General features: G+C 42.4%; 1 protein-coding gene across 2 annotated transcripts in view; it reads left to right on the top strand.

Moving 5' to 3' along the window:
- Positions 1 to 576: 576 nt before the first annotated feature.
- thrab (thyroid hormone receptor alpha b) overlaps positions 577 to 17,946 on the top strand; it is a 243,753-nt gene continuing 226,383 nt past the window's right edge. Inside the window, exon 1 of one of the 2 annotated variants that reach the window (XM_033612065.2) lies at positions 577 to 1,095. The gene's annotated coding sequence lies outside the window, so the exon portion shown is untranslated. The remainder of the gene's footprint in view (positions 1,096 to 17,946) is intronic. The other variant, XM_033612067.2, reaches the window with a different exon arrangement.

Below are 17,946 nucleotides of genomic sequence, written 5' to 3'. Positions count from 1 at the left end.
CATTGAAAATATTTGGGTTTTGACCCCATGTTGGGATAAAACAAACAATCTGAAGACATTTAGGAAATTAAAATAGGCATTATTGCACTATTTTCTGACATTTTACAAACCAAACGACTAATGGATTTATGAAAATAATTGAATTTACACTGGGAAAAGTAGAAATCGTCACATTTCAGAAGCTGGAACCAGGAAATGTTTAGCATTTTTGCAAGATTAATGACTGAGATAAATTATCGATAATCAAAATTGTTGTTAAATTCATGTTAGGGGACAATTAGTTGATTAATTGGCTTATTGACCACACTGAAACCAATCATGAAAAATCTAAAAAGGGATTTTATCATTATTGATTTCATCTAGATGTTTGTGTGTGTATCTTATTACAGCATTTAACAGTCCAGTCTCGTCCCTTCACTAAATCTGGACTGTCTCACCCACCTAGTACAACGTGGACTAATCTCACCTTCCCACAGGGAGGAGGAGGAAGAGGAGAAAGGAGGAAGGAGGGGGCTTCGGCGCAGTGATGATGATGAAGTCAATAAATAAGGAAAGCAGAGGCGATCCAAGGCAGGGGATGTTCCGCATTTCAGGTCCCAACATGTGTTTGTGTGTACAGTCTGTGCTTTACAGTGGTGGTCCTGTAGAGAGCGGTAGATAGTTTGAATAAGTGGTTACCCAGCCAGGCCGAGCTCCCTTAACTGTACAGTACATCAGCGGAGGGAGGAGCGACCGTGTAGTATTTCTTTTTTGCTTCTTTCCCTCCTGTCGTTGCAGTCCATCCAAACGCTACTGGAAGGCAACAAAAAAAGGGGGAAACAAACTACTCGTTTCCACGCGAAAAGCTTTGCAGGAAGGAGGACGAGGCAGCCGTGTGTGTGTGGGGAGGGAGATAATTTTGGCAGTACGAGGCGCAGCAGCAGCTTAGTGGAGGACTGGGCTTCGGAGCGAAGGGGGACGTGTAGCCACTCAGCGCTGCCGCTACACTTGTGCACAAACCGGAGGAGCCCTGCTGACTTTCTCCCGCTTCATTTCCGCCCAATGCCCTAATATCCAACCCGAACTGGTGTCCAGACCGCGTGGGGGTAACCGACGGTAAGTGTCGTTACCAGACTTTAACCCGCCCGACGTTCACAGCGTGGTGTGTGTGTGTGTGTGTGTGTGTGTGTGTGTGTATATATGTGTGTGTGTGTGCAGTTGTTTGGCGGTGCTAGCTCCTGTAGCCTGGGCTGGTTTGACAGATCAGAGCAGCAGCCAAGGAACACACGGTGTACTGTACAGTAGGCAGGGTCTAACCTCGCTGGTCTGCAGCCATCCCGCCACCATTGTTGACGTTTCCCTTTGCTTAGTTGTCAATTAGACGCTAACAATGCCGGATGTGACTGTGCAGCGGTCATGCTGCCTCTTTCTGTGTGTGTATCATGCCTATACTATATGTGCTGCACACAGGCCCGAACTTGGATTTATGCCTGCTGCACTCTGGCGCGCGCATGGTCCAATAACGCATGCACACGTGCACACACACACATAGAGACAGACGGATCGATAGACATCACCAGCAATGATACACCCATATTATATGGGGAGTATGCTACAGTGAGCCGTGCAGTTCACTCACTTGACCCTAATTCTGTTGTCCCCATTTTCTCCTTGAGGTGCAGGAGTGAGGCTGTAATGCATGTGTGCATGCTTGTTTTAATACTATCACCAATACTCCAGTGCTTATAGCAGTGTTACTGATCCAAACGATTACTGATACTAAGGTCAGGCTCTAATGAAGGGGGACCGACCTTAGGTGAACTTGCATTAGCTCACCTTTGTGCACATGAATCTGTCTAAACTGAGCTCAGTGTGTGGAGATTAACAATCATCATGCATGTCTGGAAATGTAGTTTATCATTGTGTGTAATCGTCCCTGTGATGCTGGTGTGCTGGTATTCAGGGTTAAATAGTCTTTTATTGTGCTTTATGGTTATATTACTGACCACATTGCAACATATGTCCCGTGCATCCCAGATAATCACTGTCAGAGCCCATGAGTTCATGTGTATCACAAATTGCCAATATCAGAACAAAGTGTTCTAGTGAGGCAGTGTGCACTGCATTAAAACTGTCTGGGTTGGGTATTAAATTACCACAGACGCTCTGACTCAGTTGTACAACTGTGTGTGTTTCGGTGTGTTTTAGATATAAACATGTCCCCAGAATACTGTACAACTCATTAAAACGGGGGTGTACTTTCTGCAACAAAGACAACATTGCCCAGGAAGTTGCCTTGACATGTCTGCACTGATTGTAAGGGAACCGAAATGCTTAATGTTGTCAAGAAACACTCGAGTAATACAGCCCGATGTCCCGCAGCCCAGACTGACTGCTGACAGGCAGCACTGACAATCATTCACCGGGACCATGTGAAAATCCCCCAGTGCAAATAATCTCCGTGCAGCAGATCATGGATATAATGGTGACAGTTTGTTCAGTGCGTTTGCAGCTGTTTGTGTGTGAAGTCCCTCATCACCACATTACAGCGCTGTAATAATTAAATCACTCAATGTAACCACTCTGCCCAGAGCCTTTTCAGGGTCTCCATTCTCAGTCGCATTCATTTTCACAGTAGTATCTTGCACTGTGCTGATAGAAAGTGACAGTCTAAAAGCTGTATGCTCCTGCAGTTGAATCCATCAAGCTGGCAACAGAAGCATTTCCTCTGGCACACCAAGGCTTATTTTAAAAGGAGAGTGTATGGATTTTCCCGTCAACATTGTAAACAGTGAAAGAAATTAAATAGTTTTAACTCCTGGATGTCTAAATTATCAGACCTGGGATGTCTTTGTAAACTTGGATACTGTAAATCTGACACAAAATGTCTCTCTTGATGAAGTCATACTGTTGTTTCTAATAGCATATAGGCTTATTTATTCCTCCGAAAGTTCTCAAGTGCAACGGTGTCTGGAAGACTGCACACACCTTTATGAATAAATAATGTTTCTGTTATTGTTATGTAAATATATGTGGTGCTAAACCCCTATAGAGTCTCAGGATTTTATACGAAACCTCACTAGCACAGCTAATTTATGTCAGATCAGCTGGTATGGCCCCAGATGCCCACTGTTCATTAATCATTAGCCATCCGTTTAAATCGCAGTGTTCTCTCCCCGGGTTGATTATTAGCCCAGGACAAACCCACCAGTCAAGTCTAAACATTTTCTCTACAGATTTTAAATAGACAAAGTGTAGGCGACGAAGGGGGCAGAAGCTTTTGTGAAAAGAAACAAATAGATGAACTCAGAGAAACATTTAGGGGATGTTTTCTCACACGCTGGCACGTTATTCTTCACCTTTTTCCTTTATTGTAAATAGTTTTTTTTTCCATGCATAAAGGGAAAGCATATGGGGAATACTGAGTGATGTAAGAGTGCTGTACATGAAAGAACACACAGAAGGTGAATGGGTGTAGCCCCATGTGACCCCGTCGTCTCTTTCTCCTCTCCTCTCTTCCTGTTGGCTGGGGCTCCTTTAGGGGGCCAGAGGTGACCTTCTTCAGTCTCTCCCAGCAGCAAGCACCCCAGTGGGCCTCTCTTTTTGTGACCCGGTTTCTGTCTGCCTTTCTTCCTGGCCTCCTCGCTCCTTTTCCTTCTCCTTATCCCTCACCCCCTCCTCTCCTTTCCCTCTCCCTCTCTGCTCGTCTGCTCCCATCCCCTCCTATTCCCCATGGCGGGGCAGCAGCGCTTAATGCTTAGAAACATAGAGCGTTCACTTATATAACCTTGGCTGTGCAGCTGATGTCCTAGTCAGTATCTGCTGTATAATGATGTCAGAGCTGTCTAGAGAGGCAGAGGGCATGCTGGGTAGGCCAATATGTTGAGAGCTATTCCTGAACTGAGTCTGGTGAATCGGGTGGTCCGAGGATTTGCCTCCCGTTTGCTCCCTTTTTGTCTCTTGGGATTATTTTTTGGGTTAAACGGAGATGCAGTTGATTAGATGTTTGTTTTATTCGTCAGATTTAATAGAACATGTGCAAATGATGCATTTGAGTATAAGGAATGTCTTCGGCATGGAAGTAATTGTCCCGAGGGAGCAGCTACATTGTTTGCCCATATGTCGATGTGAATAACTCAGACATTGTTTTTTAGGCCTCGGACCAAGGTATTTTTATTCAGCCTTTTTTTAATCCAGTCCAACTGCAGAGTTTCCACACATCCTGGAAATCCTAAACATTTAGAGACTAGTTTCCCTGTCATGGTAACACCTGGAAATGGATTAAAATGATCAGATGACCTGGAAATAATCTTTGTTATACTAGAAACCACACTAATCTACACAAATCTAGGAGCGTATTTTGTTTAAAGCTTGACCCCTTTGATACTTCAAATCAGGTTTACCAGATGCAAAGTGGAACGGAAAAGCACTCCCTTTTTTATTTTTGCTCTAATGTCAGTTAGTCTAGCTGTTTACACCAAGCCCCAAGGAACAGCGGCGGGCGTTGAAGACAATATGACAACGTGGCCAAACTGTGGAATTACAACTTCGGGGTCTGTCAAGTGATGCTGTTTGGCCCAAAAAGATAATAAATAATAAATAATTTTTTCGAGCATCACAGCCCCTGCAAAATGATTCGTTTTACTATTAAGACATGGTCCGATAACATACCAAAATTCTAGAAGAGCCACATGATTCAATAATTTTGTCCGCATTCAAATTAGCGGAGCGCTAAACCGGAAATTAGCCGCTCAGGAGAAATTTGTTAAACTTTTTACAGCAATACAAAAAAGAAATTAGAAAGGACATTAAGATATATATTTTATGTAGTAAAAAGGCTTTTGAAGCAGTTTGAAGTTGAAGTTGTGCTCATTCAAAGAGTATAATGAAGGGCTGAATGACTTGAAAACTGTTGCTTTATTTTCCTGGCACAAAGGATGAATAAATAAAAACAAAATGCACAACAACAACAAAAGTATATCAGTATCCGCCAAATTGTTATTTTAAACGTCATTCAGAGCCACATGATTAAATAATTGTATCTGCATTCATGTTAGCGCAGGGCTAAACTGGAAATTAGTCGCTCAGCCAGCAAAAGTCTGAAGTGCGCTTGTTCTATAGGCCCAACAATGTGGAACATTCAGGTTATTTGATATCCGCGAAGTTGAAATATTTTGGCTTCATGCGCCACTTGGCGACTTTCATAGGAATTACATCCAGTTCTCTTTATGCATCCATGGTTAGCAAGAGATTGCAGGGAACTTTCCAGCGTCAGATTTATTTTGTCTGGAGCCATGAGTGGAATTCTCAGACTAGCAGACTAGACTAGGACAGTGTAGCGTGAAGGGGGGAGAGAAGAGGGAATGACATGGGTGACAATCGAACCCATGGCCGCTGCAGCAAGGACGATGCCTTTGTACATGAGGCGCCTGCTCTCTCCCCACCCCGTACGCCCCGATAATGGTTTTTCATTTGCTTTTGTTCAGCCATGTCAACTCTTGTCAGCTCCTAGAGCCGTCAAAGGCGATAGAAAAGTGTGTCACGTGAACATCACAGTCTTTTTCCCCCCAATGTATTGCTATGTTCTTCCCATGAAGATCGGGCACGGGTGAAATGTGAATAGATGTAGGCTTTTTAAAAGGCTAGACAGCCTTATTGTACAGTTGACAGTGATTTCTGTAGCTGTCATCTCTAATGAACCTGAGCCACTTCATCATGAAGTCTGCATCAGTAAAAAAGGAGCAATAAAACTGAATGCATCAGTATTAGGTCTACAGGTAAATTATATGACTTGTATTTGTGAGCATGTGCTGTCCTGTGTTGTCATGAAAAACTCGTGGAAAGGTCCTGGAAAGTTAATTCTTCAAAAGATAGGGGACCCTGCATTGAGATCAAGGATCTCTTTTACAAGGGAGACCTGGCCAGTTAAGGACAGCTGACATGTCTGCAGCTGATTAGCCGAGGTTAGCATCACACGTGACTTGCTCTAATGTTGTCTTTTCCTACATAAAATGCACATCCTAGAATAGCAGGCCTGTTATTGTCTTGCCTTTACGTTCTGCTTGACCTCAGCTGACTGTTGCTCATCCCATAGAGGCTGGGCCCCAGGGCACTTCACCACGTTGTCTGTGTTTTCGCCTATGACTAATTAGATTACAGCACCCATATGATATAGACTTGTAGGTTTTTTCATAGGATCTATTCAGCCAGGGTGAATGCAGCCAACCACAAAAAGTCATCTGATCATCACGGGTTTCTGCACTGGAACCGGGCTAATAGAGATTTTATGGCGGCGTAGAGTATAGCTTCTGTTTACCAACATACTGTATTTAGCTGCACAAAGCCATCTTTATTCAGAGCACTCGCGTAGAAATGTTTGATTCAGTTTATTTTGATTTGAGCAAATAAATCAGCTTGTTTATGCATCAAGAGGTCGCTCAGATGACCAACAAACAAACAGCAGGCGTCTTTGTCTGTATATGCCTATATATCACAATGCATGCTAATTAAGAGTCCAAACAGTAATGAGATCATGATGGCCTGCTTATTTGGGTGGGTTAGTCACTGCCTCAAGGCCATCTACTTCTCACAAACCTCCTCTTGTTCCACAACATCCAGATCTGATGGGAAAATATACAGTACGTGCAGCTTGTTGCTTCAACTGCTTTGAACTTGTACACATTTCTTTTCAGGACTTCCACTGCTTAATCGATCACCTACGCTTCAACTAACGTGTCAATTAGGCCGAGACCAGTATATCAACCCATAGAAGCTTTTTGCAGATAAATTGTACCAGTGTACGTTGTCCCATAAGTGACCTTTGGGACAGACAGTAAAGCTTATCTTATCTATCTATCTATCTATCTATCTATCTATCTGTAATTATAAGCAGTAACGTGTGTCCTCTGTCCTTTGTGCCATAAAGGAAATTCCATGCTGTTTTCTGCAGTAATTTCTGGCACGCAGAGTAATGAGTGTGTTCTCACTGGCAATTCGAACCTCATTATCAGAGAAGAATGAGGCTAACCTTTCAGTGTGATGTCGTAGCGGGTTTGTGTTGCATTCGGAGGCCCACGAAGCTCCACTGCTGATAAGCATGCTGTCATGGTGAACACGACAAGAGATTATCAGCGCACTCTGCACCGGTCTTCACACAGACCACTGGGGGTCCTGCTGTCTTCGAGATACAGTAACGCCCCATCCCCCTGCAGCACACAGGCACATGACATCACATGTCAGCCTGGGTGCTCCAAGTTTGTGGTTGTGTCTCAGTGTTGTGGTTTGTGGCCCCTCCCTTTTGTTTTATCTTAGTAGGTTCGGTTTCGCTTTAATCTTCATATGTTTCTTTTTTGTTTCAGTTGTTTCTGTTGAGCAGTGGTTTCCATGCAGATGGTTACCAGAGGCTCCTCCTTGGCTTTGTTGTTTCTCTTTGCCATTGAACCGTTGTCTGTCTCTGCTGCTCTCTGTGGCCTCTCTCAGCCAGCCTGTGCTTCAGAAGCCTCCAGATTACAAGGAAAAATAATTTGTAAAATACTGTATCCTTTATTGGCCGGAGAAAGTAGCCAGGCTGTTTAACACAGCCGCACTTCTTTCTTATTAACACCAGTCAGCTTGGCTCTGCCCGGGTACAACTGGGGCCACTCACAACTGGCTTTTCATCAACGGGAATACTTGGCACCGTGGCCCGTGAGGTTTATTTTTGCCAGGTTGAAGCGGAGCACTTTACGAGCAGGAGTCCATCCGACATTTGCTGGCATTGAACCGCTCTCGCTCCCTCTCTGTGCGAGCACTGCCTCAATTTATGCAGTGGAATAGAAATTAAGTCATTACGCATTTGCAGACATATTAAACAACCAGTTCCCAAGACAATAAAGTGGCTACTTTTTTCTACTGTGTCATAAACACTGAGGCGTTGTGTCGTACAGAGGGATTCCCTTCATGTGGATTTGAGATTAAACTGGCAATAACAATTTCAGTATCTGTGCCCCTGGGGCGGAAGATAATCAGTTTATAATCAGAGTTCCCAAGAGGAATTAATGTGTGATTATGAGTGAGTTTGTATGTGGGCTTCAGAGACAAGAGAAGTTAAGATTAAAGTAATAAAAAATAATTGAAGATTTACTCTAAATTGTTTGTTTTGGCAGATGCAGTGTTAAATGGTTTGTTGTATGCTGTCTATTCCTGTACATACAGTACATACAAGGCATATGTATATGTGAATACTTAGCTATGTACTGGGTCTGTAACTGATGTTTTCATTATTGATTTATCTATTGACTCATTTCTCAGTTAATTAGTTGTTTGTAAAATGCAAAGTCTTAGGGCTCTCAATGTATTTGGGACATCCGTGCACAAAAAGAAGGGTGCTTAAAGTGCAAAAAATAATAAAAAGTAGGGCATTAACGACTTTGATTTTTTTCAGGTCGACTTATCTGTCAATAAAGTCTAAGGCGAGTCGACAAGTCATTTGATGATGTCATCACATTGACACGGTGGAGGAAAGTGAAGTATCTCCACACATGTGATGTGTGTCTGTCACTCTCAGGCCCGAACATACTCGGGCGTACTATTAGCGGAGCAGACTCCGCGAGGAATGTCCGCAGTCATTCGGGCTTTCATAGTCGAGCACACTTCCGCGTTGTAGTTTCCTGTAAAAATGTCAGTGAAAAATCCCTGCGATGTGAAAAATACATGCCGAGCAGTCACTGGTGCGCGGAGGGAAGTCCGCGTGGTCGTAAAATCTGAGCTTTGCGCGCACAGGGCTTGCGGACGTCTGTTCCGCGTACATTCCGCCCGAGTATGTTCGGGCCTTTAGCCAGTCAGAGGTAGTGATTGCATTCCGTACACAAGCACACAGAGAAAGAGAGAGGGAAAAAACACACGACTTGTCGACTCCTCCCGGGAGGTGTCGACTTGTGCCACTGACGTCGACACGTCGACAAATCGACTTTTCTGTTAATGCCCTAATTAAAAGTGAATTAAAACTGCAGTAAATGTTGCAGTCCTTGACTATCATCAGTGCTACCTATTGCACCCTTCTTTTTCTGCACGCATATCTTAAATAAATTGACTTTTTTTTTGCATTGATCTCAGCCTGCGAACCTTTTTGTGGCCTTCCAGCCCAGTTGCATTGATGTGCAGGTATCTCCTCCACCTGCACATCTTTCTTGGTTGTCCATTGTTCTGACACACCCAAGATACATTGTTTTTGTTGTTTGAAAAATGGCCATCAGAAGCTCCCAGAGTCTAAAGCAACATTTTCAAATAGCTTCTTTGCATATGACGTCATATATCGGTGAACTGTCGAGATGGAGGGCAGGTGATTGGCGACAAAGACTACCAACAATGCACAAAAGCTAATGATTTGCACCGTTTACGGCTGTTCCATTCGATCAAATTGGGGAAAAACAGAGGCCACTTTAAGTCCCAAAGTAGGAGGACGTAAAGGGGAGAAATACAAAAAAAATCTCTCAGAAACAATGGTAAATGTGAATCAGAAACCTTTGTCTTAAGTCTGGCGTAGTGGAGTCAACTAATGTCAAATGTAAATGTTAAACGTTAGGTTAATAATGCCTCGATGTGCTTTGATGACTTCTCTGTGTTTTTAGTCACAATCCAATTTTTCAACAGCGTTTTACCATATCTCTGGGAATGGTTGACCTACCAGGTAGAAAATAGAAAATAGTAGCTAAAGTTAGCAAAGGCTAGCTAGTAACGTTAGCCTGACAGCAGTGCATCATACAGAGGGTTGAAATATAAAAGACAGTTATACTCAAGTACGTTTACTCACCCCAGTTGTGGACTGAACGTCACACAAAATAGTTATGGTCCAGTGGACTCTTGTACGTGATCATCAGCTTGCCATCTAACATTAGGACGTCTAGAGCAGTGGTTCCAGGTGTGCTGTGGGATTTTGTGATAATCACACATTACCATTGCAAAATTTAACTGGGCCTGTACGAAATGTCATGGATGAACTTTTAATTGACATTATCGGTATGTTATGCACACCCATTTCCTAGTAAAGAGGCAAACTCTACCTAAAAATTTTAATTTAATTTAATTAAAAGAAACTTCACAGGGAATCTATTTGTCACCGTTTGCGCGTGGGGATTAAAAGTGTGTGACACATCACATTATCTTACATTATTTCCTGTTTAAATGGATGTGTTATTGCTGCTTTGATGTAATTTTAAAAGTTTAAAATCAATTCTTGAATCATTTTGTGAAATATTTCATGAGTAATAGTTGATTGTCAATTGTTATTTGATATTAGTAATTAAAAACAAACCTTTATGTCATGATAAGAGTAATAACACACGTTACAGAAGCTGTAAGAGGTCTTGGGCACAAAAAGTTTGAAAACCACTGGTCTAGATAACATCCAAAATGAGTTTCAATTCTCTCACGAAACCTTCTGCCTGCAGGTTCATCCACACTTTTTTATATAGTCACATCTCCAGTTCACGCGGCAGTATATGGCTTTAAACTTACTACCTGCCATCTGAATTTTGTGTATCATTGTTGTCATGTAATTGCCAACAAGCTTTTGGTTGTTTCGTCCAATCAAACATTGAAAAAAACCCTGAATGTTCTACTTACTATGAAATAAAACTGAGTAAAGCAGCAGATAATCATCATTATTAAGCTGGAACCAGAGACTTTTTGGGCTTTTTGCTAAAAAAACAAGACTCACTAATATATTTTATAATCATTTCAGCTCAGATGTACAAAGTACATTATATTTGCTGTACTGTGTGTATATAGTGTACACAAATTGTTGTACCACAGTCAACCACCTCCCAAACATAGAGAAAAGTACGGTTGATGGCTTTAATGATTAAGTCAATAGTGTTAAAATGCATGTGATAAGAAGCAAAAGAACAAGTATGCTATACAGCTTCCACTTGGGAAATTTTCCACCCTTCAACATACTATCTGCTGAGGTAATGAGTAACTGAGAGCAAAGAGATGCTTCTAAAACCCCACAATTAAAAATTTGGCCAAGACCCAAGTCCCACTATGGCTACCCTGCTCTTCCAACATGCACTGTATATAGGTCAGCATTTCATAACTGTAAGGGAAAAAATCCATGAGTACAGACCAGTTTGACCTTTTTTTGATATCCAATCAGTGAGCTTAATGCTCTGTCCTCACTGCTGCTGCAAATAAAACTTTACCAGGATTTTTTTTTTTTTTTTTTTCGGTAAACAAGGGTCTGAGATGATGTTATCATCTCCCACACAGCCTCCACTGCTCGAATTCCTCTCAAACACCCATGAATTAGGAGCTGGATAAATAGTTGGCTATGCAGGAGAAAGGCTGGGGTTTTATTGCTCCCTGTTTTGTAATCTATCATGCTTGAGGAAATTTGGATGGACTTGTTCCAACGCCTGATGGTTTGGCAAGCCTCTGCAAGACTCCACCTCTTGATCATTGTATTTTTGTTTTATTGCCACTGCGGTTAAGGCCACCGCACATGTCACCGGCAACTACAGTACTAGTGCTGTTAAATAACTGCGAAATCACAAGACCAAAATGAAGACCTCTGGTTATTCAGTTGGCCTTCAGAATGCAAACTTAGGTTTTTGGGTCTGTGTACTCAATTGTGCTTCTATCAAAGCAAGTTTTGCAGCATACTTTTTACTGTTATTTGAGTACATTTGTGATAACATATATGTACTTCTGCTCTGTTACATTGGGCTACACACTTCTCGCAACTTTTACTGATGCATTTAGCTAAATAAATAATTTGTATGCAGACTGTCCAAGCCTCTCTGTAACTGTGGATTCCACCGGATGTGGCTTTACCATATTCCAGCTGCGACGCAGTAGCTGCAGCTACAGCTGATCCTGGCCACTCTAGACCAGTGGTTCCCAACAGGTCCAGCCTCGGGGTTCAGATTTCTTCTTAGTCATTAGTTCAATGTCCACACTGTTTAATATATTCAACATCATACTTGCGTTTGGCCATGTCATTGAGCTAGTTTGCTGTCTCTGTCTAGTAGCTGTCCATTAGTCACTCACTCTACAGCAGGAAACTGTACTTCAAATAAAAGCTCTGTTCCTGAAATTCACTGTACTCTAAAGTCAAGTGTGTTTTTTTACAAACTTGACAAGGTCGTGAGTCATTTGTGGTCCATTCAAAATGGACCCATTACTCACTTTTGGACCACGACCCTCCAGTTGGGACCCACTGCTCTTGACAATGGTTGTGATTCCGCAATGCGCCACAGAGTGTGTCAGTAACGTCCCAGAAGCAGCTCTCTGCTGCGCTTGGCTGGTGAGACAAAAATTGTCTTTTTGTGGTTTGTTTTAAAAGACTGAAAAGTGCAGCTTCATGAAGATGAATGTGCACTTCATATTTGTTATCACCACCCATTAATGCTTGGCAACAAACTGATTTTCGTTTCAAAATATCCACTAAATCCTGCTAACTATTTCAAGTGATTATCCATTAGCTTTGGCCAGATCAGCTTCAGCTTACAGTTTAAACTGTTTAGTAGGGAGGCACGATACTGGATTTTTTGCTGATATCCGATATGCCGATAAACAACACCTCATTTGACCTTTAACTGATACCTATATTAATTTATCCACTTTTTAACCCACCTAATTTTAGTGATCATCAGGTCTCTTCTGTAGTGGAATAAACCAACCGATATTATCGTGCATCTATACTGATATCTATCAATTATAGCTAACTATTTTAACTGATTATCTGTTTAGTTTTAGCTAATCTAAGAGATCAGCTGTCTATTAGGTATAGCTGACTGTTTCAGCTGCTCTGTCTGCTAATTTGTTCGTACCATAGACTATGGTTTTCACACACGTAGTTCACTGTAGGTGACTCATGTCAACATTTTTCTTTATACAGCTATCAAATTAGCTGAGCTACACACTCCCTTCATGTCGCCCCTGACACCCGCAAAAATATTCTGTACGGGGTCCAAAATTAACACCTACCTAGCGCCAAATGTGGATAGATTTTCCATCTGGTGAGTAATCTCAGGGGGCGACCCGCTACACTGGCGGGTAAATGTTTTTACCAAAACAGTAATGTAATAAAAAGCTACGCTGAGAGTCTCGACGGTGTTTTGGTGTTATTAAGAGGCGTGTTTCACAGACACACACACATTACATAGGTTTTTTTATGTGTGTCTAAATACTGCCTCGAGCTGATTGTCCCAAGCACTTCTAGCATTGTGGCACTGTTTACAGTACAGGACGTCAGCTGACCCACTAAAATATCACATGACGCTTGTCTTTTGCTAATGTGTAGCTGAGGGTCATGAGTTGCCCCTATATTTATGACGGTGATACAATAATAACACAGTGGCTCTGTAGTCTAAACCAAGACAGCCAACTTTATATTGCCGCCTACATTGACAATAGCAGGGCATCACAGCTTCACTCCCTCTGTTCTTACCTTTCCCTGGATGTACACATTGCATCACCTCTGCCAGAGGAGCCGCTGAATGAGTTCTCTCTGAGCGGTAAGTCGCTAAAAGAGAATGAGAAGTCCGGGGCTGCTCCTCTTTTTTGGGACCACCGCAGAGTCTGTAATAATTTTGCTTTCAGCCATGCTTTTTGTTTCTGTGCATAACATTATGACGTCAATATGTCAACGAGTCGAAATATTGCAAGTATCACAATGTGAATTCTGTGAACGGTATGATATGGCACACCCCTACTGCACAAAATTGCAGATGAACACTATCCCACTGACCGTGCATGGTCCAGCCATAAACTAGGTTTCAACATAGTTTTCACAGTGGTCGAGACACAGCCCTGTCTGAGTGGAGCAACACAAGTGTTGGTGTGTGTGAGATATCCCCCTGGGTGAAGTATTAGACTTTATGTTATGGCTGTCTGTGAGGTTAAAGGTCACTTCAGAGTTTAGTTGGGCTTCTTTGAGGTGTGACTGACAGTGACCCACTCTCTGCAGGGCCGCTCTGTTACTGCCCACTAAGCACTTTTCTGTTTGAGGAAACTTTTCTTTTTCTGACATCATACCCAATCCTCTCTGAAGCTGCAATCTATTTTCCTTCCTGCGATTATTTTAAGTGAATTGCTTTTGAGTGAAAGTGAAGTCGGCCACTTGTTGAGTCAGGTCAGTGCATTCTGTTCAAGGAATCACACACTGTGCCTTCCTGTGTGGATGTGTGAAAGTCAGAGTGGAGAACAGTTTGGCATTCACTGTGTGATCGAACAGTAATGGAGGTGGAAATTGTGTGCCATCGTATTACAGCTGCAGGTGGGTACGCTGCGGTTTGTGGAGGGGCATGTTGGTAACAGGAAACACAAGTGAGTCACCTTCAGATAGTCGACGCTGCGATGCCGACGCTGCGTGCGACAAATCTCTCTTTATTTGTCATCTACTCTTGATTATCATCTCAAGTTCCTGCACACTCAAACTGACATTTTTCATTTAAGACTGACGGTTCACTGGTATATTTTTTTATTTTATTGTACAATAAAAGTGATTAAAAGATGGTCTTAAAAAAAGAGATGATTAATTATGGATGATTGTTGGGGTTAACATAAATTTAAGCTTTTAGAATGTGATTTAGATTACCTAATTTCACATTTTATCATAAATTTATATCAAGAAGATGTTGCTAAGAAGTGGCAAAGTGCCCTTTTTTTAATCCAGAGCAACTCTGCAGGCTTCACTTGCTGATGCATGCTGTCCGTATGGATTTAACCTTTTAAACCTGTTACTACAAAATGCTGCGCAGCCATAGTAAATGAAAATCTTCTTTTTAATGCCAGCTTTGGATGTTTAAAATTAGATTTATGGACAAATCGATTAATCCAGAAAATACATTTTCATTCGTCGCAGCCCTGATTATATGATACAGTCAGTCAGTGTGGAATAAAATTATTTGTCCAAACTTAAAACTGCTTAAAGAGCAGATAACATGCAAGAACTGTTCGGGGGTAAGTATCAGTTATAAATAAGTATTCGTGGTTAAAGGTCTTGTGTGTAGGATTTAGTGGCATCTAGCTGTGAGGTTGCAGATTGCAACCACTTGAAACTTTTCCCGTTTGCCAACAGTGTCGGAGAACTACAGTGGCAGATGCAAAATGCGTAAGGCCCTATCAAGAGCCAGTGTCTGGTTTGTACGTTCTGAGCTACTGTAGAAACAACATGGCGGACGCTGTGGAAGAGAACTCAGTCTGTATGTAGAGCGGCTCCTTGTTTGGTAACTGAAACACAATGATTCTCATTTTTTAGGTGAACATATAGTCAGGCCCCTTGTCGACCAAAGTGTGATTTTTCCCAGCAGAAAACACCATGTGCTCCTCAAAGGAACTTAACTGGGATGGCTTGAGAGTGCTTCAGGTGCGCAGCATTTTTTTTCGAGTGAGACATTTTGGTTGCATCTGGTTGCTGTGATACAGAATATCCACAGAGGTAAAAATGTTGGTGCAAGGAGGGTCCTTGATCTGGTGAAGTGGCAACCTCTGGTGCTTAAAAATGAAGCTAACACAAAAGTGCCAAAAACTGCACTTCCTTGAACAGCCACTTGAGGCTGGCTCCAGAAGCAAGTCGGTCCCCAATGACCCCCAATTAAAATGCCCAACTTCACAGCAGAAATTAACACACTTACAGCGTGGTCACTTGGAATGACAGGCTGTCTGCTGATAGCGTCCTCGGCTTCTCAGTCAGATCCACCCCTCGCTCCTCCACAGCCCCAGCCTCTTGCTCAAATATGGTCACTTCTGGCTCCAAACACCCAAAATGGTGATGGCTGAAATGCTAAACTCAAGGCTTCAAAATGGGAGTCCACAAACTTATGGATGACGCCACGTTAGCTACGTCCATTATTTTACAGTCTATGGCTCTGGCTCCTGATGAAGGAAAGGCTGAAGCACCTAGGTAGAGAGGTCGGACCTGCCAGTTTATGTGGGTTTATTAGAGAAAACATATTAAAATATATACAGTATATTAATAATTCTCATCCATTGTTGTTGTAGTTAAGTACTTGTTAATGTAAGATGTGACGCTTGGGTAAAAAGTGACAGTGACGAGCGCAGTGTTTTACCCAAAATTGAACATTTTTTAAACTCTCGGTGCTGAAAGAAAATGCCAAACAGGCACCACTTACTCACACACACTCACACTGATGGGAGCAATTTGGGGCTCAGTATCTTGCCTAAGGATACTTCAACTTGCGGACTGGAGGAGCCGCCGATCTTCCGATTAGTGGACAACCTGCTTTACCTCCTGAGACATGCAGGCTAGGGTAATTGGTGACTCTAAAATGGCCGTAGGTGTGAATGTGAGTGTGAATGGTTGTCTGTCTCTATGTGTCAGCCTTGTGATAGTCTGGTGAGTTGTCCAGGATGTACCCTTGAGTGCTCAGCGCCTCATCACGTGGCTACCAGTTGTAGCATAGCGTAAATTCCCATTCAAACAATTTTAGAACAATATGCTGGCCTCAGGAAAAAACGCTGAGGCCAAACACAGTTTTGAATGTTCCATTTCTGCCAATATATCCTCTAATCCTTCACAATGGACCTTTAAGTGTTTTATAAAGTATTGAAGAAAAGGCTGCTGCTTAAATGTCAGTGGTTATTCTTTTCATACCAGGTGCCACATTTGTTATAATCATTTGAATTCTTGCTTTGGAGTGATGTTTTAATGGGCTCAGAGTGTGATTCATGTGAAAGGTGTGTACTAGATTGTTGAAAGGGAAACTCGTTCTGCTCTACCAAATACTCAAACAAAGGAAAGGGTAACCGTTGATGTACTGGCAGTCTGCCCTTAATAAAAAAGTCAAATATAATTATATCCTCATCAGAAAGGCTAATGCACAAATATATTCTGCTGCTTATGAGCACCTTTAAAGAAATAAGAAAAAACTTGAAGTAGTTTGCGAGCCATGTGGGGCATGTAAACAATCGTAAACATAGCAGTATAAGAAGTTCCCGTCCTACACACAACCTAGATGTTGTCGTCCAATTGGAATGCATCATTAATCCAGGGATTTGCTGTGCAGTTTACCTGAGCCAGGTAGTGTGTTTCATCTCTACCTGTTAGTGTTGCTAGCCAAGTAGAGGGATGGAGAGCTGCACACTGGGAGGTCCAGAATGCCAACTTAATGCCAAACACCCTGAGGCTGTGTGTGTGTGTGTGTACTGTATGCATGTGTGTGTGTGCATTTGTCTTTGTAAAAGTATCGAGAGACTTGCTGATCTGGCAGGCGTACACATTCCTCATCTGAGTTGTCTCAACTCCAGCCAATCAACAAACTCCAGCGTACAGGAGACACCAGTGTAGTCAAACTTGATTCAGTTTCTTGGTGTTATTAAAAGTAACATCGCTTTTTTTACACACTTGCATGTGTTGGCATGTGGCACGAGCTGTGTTGTGGGTGTGGGTGTGGGTGTGGGTATATGCATATGCAGGGCTGTTTGTATGTGAGCACTGTATTTCTGCAGTGTCTCCATGTGTTTGCTGTAGAGGACGGGCTCATGTTTCCTTCACCATAGCTGGCCCGGATAGCAGGAAACTCAATAGGCAAAGTGTGAGGCAATCACTCTGTGATTAGTGTACACTGCCGCCCTGCAGTACTGTAGCTTTGGCATGGCAACACTCGACACAGAAAAATTCAGGGAAGTTGCACGCAGGCTTTGCACACTTGCCACCAACACAGCTGATATGCATGCATTTATGAACATGCATTCGCACCAATAGAGGCACATGCACACACATTCATGTTCCTGAGCACATGCAGGCAGCTATTCTTAGTTAAGATGTTATCACTCAAGCTTGTACAGATCACTACCCTGTGAAGAACACATGTTGCATTAGGTGCTCTGTGTTTGCACAATGCTATACATAGGGATATACACAAAGGCACTTACAGTTCATTTTTAACCCAGCCGGCTCCCTGTTTGTACAGCTCTGTCTAAACTGTCTCAAGTGAGTGTTTAATGCTGTACCCGACCACTGTT

Source organism: Epinephelus lanceolatus, chromosome 21, assembly GCF_041903045.1.
Source record: "Epinephelus lanceolatus isolate andai-2023 chromosome 21, ASM4190304v1, whole genome shotgun sequence".
NCBI lineage: Eukaryota > Metazoa > Chordata > Actinopteri > Perciformes > Serranidae > Epinephelus > Epinephelus lanceolatus.
This window is presented reverse-complemented; position numbering and strand designations above follow the sequence as displayed.